General features: G+C 49.7%; 1 pseudogene; it reads right to left on the bottom strand.

The window, feature by feature from the left end:
• Nucleotides 1-711: 711 nt before the first annotated feature.
• On the bottom strand, nucleotides 712-3,914 carry LOC149334031 (uncharacterized; annotated as a pseudogene).
• Nucleotides 3,915-4,532: the final 618 nt, after the last annotated feature.

Genomic DNA, 4,532 nt, shown 5'->3' with positions numbered 1-4,532 from the left:
ACCAACGGGCTGAGCAAAAAAATGACGAAATCAACGTGATTAGTCCCCGCTTCATACAATACTCCTGTAGAAGCAGCACATGTTTTGTTTGTGGAGCGTACTTCGTCGAACCACTCTATGGTTTTTCCTTTATGCGTATATCGGCGAGTGGCATTGTCCCGCAATGATTTCGTTAGCCTGTTAAGGCCCACTAAGGACATTACTGCAACCGCTAACCGAACCATGCTTCACAGGGGTCATACAAGATTGACTGGAACAGTGGAAAAAACAAAAGAAGGCGACCCGGGCCCCATATTACGAACAAGGCAGCTGTATCCATTCATTGGTAAGGAACACTTCACGGCAGCTGCATGCTGCATTTTTCCAGGCACATATTTACACAAATGTATGCCGACGTCAAGCGAACGCGTTTTTGTCCTTTTTCAGCTCCTTGCTATGGCTGGTGCACGAACTTCTCGATATTAAGCACTGTATTGGCATTAATTAACCCGCAAAAAGGAATTCAGATATAACTGGTACTTTTAAATTTATTAGTAAATTGTGATCGCTTTAAACTCCATATAGATGCCGTTCTCCCACGAGGTTAATGTTTACTGCAAGGGCTCAACATCAAAGGTGTTACTGAATTCTAGATTCAAAGAGTAAGGTCCTTAAATCAGTTCTCCAGGTATCCTATAAGACTTCCACGTCAAAATAGCAGTGCCGTTCAGTTCACTTCACAGTCACTGTTAACATCACGGTTTGCGTCATCAGGCCACATCTTGCCTGTACACAGCCGCAAAGCACCAGTGCGTACCTCACCATCATGTCTGTTGTCACAAATATTCGGTTGTTCATTCTTCTGCAACATTTTGGACGCCGCAAAACTCTCCTGCGCAGGTCGAATAGTTATTCAGCACTCCGCTGAATGGTGCCTTGAATGTACTATCACGACGGAGAGAAACGCGAACATTGCGGAGCCTAGGCGCTCCGCTGTTCGCATTTCTTTTAAACGCGCCTTTACCTCGATGGTAGCAAAAACATACTAGAGTTGTTTATGACGCTAGCAGGCTCTAACGTCTTTTTCTTTCCAGCCAGGTAAAATCGCTAAGAAAAAAAATTACAACAGCGGAGCGCGGAGCACCGCGTTCTTCGCATGTCTTTAAATCGCGATAGCACGTCACTAGCAGAGAGTTGTGTACCATTCGCATAGAAGAAAGAACGGCCGAACGAAATACTTCGTTCGCATAGTTTTCGTTTGCAAGACTCTGCTAATGCGACTGCGTCAAATAAATTCCAGAGGCCCGTGCACTGTGCGATGTCAGTGCACGTTAAAGAACCCCAGGTGGTCGAAATTTCCGGAGCCCTCCACTACGGCGTCTCTCATAGCCTTAGTCGCTTTGGGACGTTAAACCCCATAAACAAAACTAAACTCTAATGGAGGCGGCACGTCGACACGCGCAACTGCCGCCTAGAGGAAATGCAGTGCCTAGAAAAAAACGTCCACGTGAAGGCAACGATGCGTCTAAAATCTAAAAACTTGCCCCAGACTTAGAGTGCAGCTGGCCCCATCTAGAAGTCCTCTAAAACATTCTGTAGCAATCAAACAATAACTTTCACATACTCTATAAGAGCTGATTTCTGATTTTTTGGGGTGCTTATTACTAGAAGAAATAAGCGACGTTATATGCAAAAATGAAACACAATTAAAGAAAAGAATAAATGATAACCACATGCCTTCTGAATGATACGAGCCCGTGATCTACGCATGTATTATTCACTCTTTTATCAAATCAGCAACATTTGCGGCTATCACTCAATCTACTTTCGGGTGTATTTATGCTACACTTAGCCTAACTACAAAGAGCTCCCCATCAACAAAGTTCGCCATGTCAACCGAATGAAGCATTAAGCGGAAACGGTACTCCTCGATTTATTTTACACTTTTTCAAAATGTCACAGACAGATAGGCAGGGTTATATTTGCCACAACGTCCAAGCGCCAGCGGAAACGGCCCGGCCGGCGAACCGACTAGCGAGCGAGCTCTCGGGCGAAGAAGAGCGCGTGCTAGCCTCCTGAGCGCGACTACTAGGCGGCGCCAGTAATGCGTTGCGGCATTCCACGCAGATTCCTCCACACGAGCCTTCTTCCTCAGTGAGCGGCGATGCGCTCTTGCTTCAGCTGTCAGCTTGTCTGACATCCTTTTCTCTCGTGTAGTGTCTCTAACAGTGCCAAGCTCAACCAGACTTTGAGGCGGAAGTACCCCGAGCTCTTCAAGAACTCGCTCAAAGCTGGTGTGCCCCCTATTGAACCATAGGACAGCTAAGGCAGTAGCCATCTCCACTACGTACCTCGAGGCAAACCTCGTTTTTGGGCAAAGCGGCCATATTTTGCTGTTTAGCGACTCAGCACCATTTTGAGTCTTGCCCTGAATGCAGCGGGTCAGCAACTACTCATCTGTGAGCCGCTTGTAAATGGGAAGTAGTACTTTTCCCTGTACCTTGGGCAGTAGTGGTGTGTGTGCAGGTGCAGGCTCACCCAAGGCTTCAGCACGCTGATGTTTACACCAGGATGTTGCTCCTTCTGGGCAATAGTTATGGCTACTGGCACCATCAGATGAGCATGAATGAAGATAAGAGGCCCAAATTCCTCTATACATCCCCTGGACGCTGCCCCTGTTACTAGTAATCGCAACCTGGTAATATGTTTGCAGCTTCTGGATTACTGGCTCCTTCAATTTTTCATCCTCTTGGCAGGGGTTCTTTCAACTTCCGAAGAGCAGTTCCGAGCCGCTTGGCCACATGATTAGTGCAATCTTCTTTCTCAATTGTTGAACCATTATACACATCAGCCTCAACGACTGCTGCATAGGCTTTGGAATTTCCGAAACTACAATGGGGTATCATACAATTGACTCCTTTGCCAAATGCGCACTGAAGCTTCGGTCTCCATGGCATATGCGATGTACAGTCCACATTTTTCTCGCATACTGGGCCATGAAAAGCCTGCCAGACTTCCTCTTCCTCATCTGGCAGGGCCCTGTGCCGGCTGCATGAAAGGCAGTAGTTTGAAAGGACTTCAAAATCCAGACAAAGACCGGTGACAAGGGAAACAACAGTCCCTATGCCATTGTGGCTCTTGTGTCCTCGTTTCTGCCATGTACCATCATACATCACGGCAATTTCGTCCCCGCCGGCATCAATCTTTGTAACCTCACGCGATTTGCAGAGATTTTCGGCAACGGCACTCATTGCAGCGTTATGCACTTTGCGGCTGATTGCTGTGAATGATTTGTGATCTATAGGCTTGTGCAATCCAATAACAGTGGAGAACCGAGCCTGCTGTTTGTGGCCAGTTTCTATTGAGCGGGCAGCCACAACAGCTTCCACATTGATGGCAAAGCCTTCACGCGAGCTCCCACTGTCGTAGGCGCGGCTCGCACTCTCGCTGGCGTCCCCACTTGCCGTAACTCGCCGCGACGTGTACGCAGCAGACAGAACGCTTTCTGGGCACGCACAGTTGTCACAGTGGAGCTGCAGATACGAAGCTAGTCCCTTGCGTTTCGCGACTACTTTTCGGACGCCTTCTCGGACGCGGAGTTCCGACTGACGACACGTTGGGCAAACTGCGCCACTCACGACTATGGTCAGAGCTGTCAGATCACTAATGACGCATGACCCTTCATCACGTGCACTTTCTTCATCTTGGAAAAGCCCAATCTTCTTTTCCGACGCACTCACATACTGTAACGCCGCTTCAAATTCCCGGGAGGAATCGGCGTCGCTGTTGCTAGGCCTAGCAGCCGCGGGCGCCGCAGGTAGACTTGCCGCTGGACGAGTCTTCGCTGTCGTCTTCCGCCGACGTCCTCTGTATTTGTTCACGGAACGGCTTTTCACGGCACAATGATTGCGCTTGCTCGGTCCTGCTTTATCCATGACGAAGATAGGAACGCCGAACGATCGCCACTCCGCTGCGCACGTCGATGAAGCATGGACCCAGCAAGTAGGCTTCACCACACATACGGACGCTTCGGCCAATGGCGAGCCCCGATCCGTACCACGTGACTTAAAAGCCGGCTGCAGCGCCTGAAAAACGCGGCGGTCTCTTGCATTTTTATTAGTTCTTGCGCTGCCAGAGCGCAAGGAATTATGGTCGTTGGGAACATGCGGCTTGGCCGATCTCCTCACGCGCCACTGCGGAGCGCGTGAGGAGATCGGCCAAGCCGCATTTTCCATGGCATGGCCGCAGTGGCCCGCTCTGCGCAGTCATTGCGCAGTACAGAGGCTAGAAGGTTTTCCTAGTGTCGTGAACGGCCGCCGTTTCAAGGGGCCGCTGTGAAACCGGTTTGGATGCACAGCGTAGGTGGCGCTGCAGCTGCCAGGCGTGCGGCTTTTGGCGCGCTATGCAAGCCGCGTCGTTCGCCCAGCCAGTTGGCAAGTGCGCGCGGGCGATTTGTGACATAGAATGTGATGCCACACATCACGCAATCACATGTGCATCCAAAGGCATTCGAAAAAATGCGAGTAAACCTTGCATTTCAGCTGTTCAGTCAG

The sequence above is a fragment of the Amblyomma mixtum genome, chromosome 8 (assembly GCF_055824585.1).
Source record: "Amblyomma mixtum isolate Tamu chromosome 8, ASM5582458v1, whole genome shotgun sequence".
In the NCBI taxonomy this organism is placed as follows: Eukaryota; Metazoa; Arthropoda; class Arachnida; order Ixodida; family Ixodidae; genus Amblyomma; species Amblyomma mixtum.
Note: the sequence above shows the minus strand (reverse complement) of the source record. Positions and strands in the feature narration are given on the sequence as shown.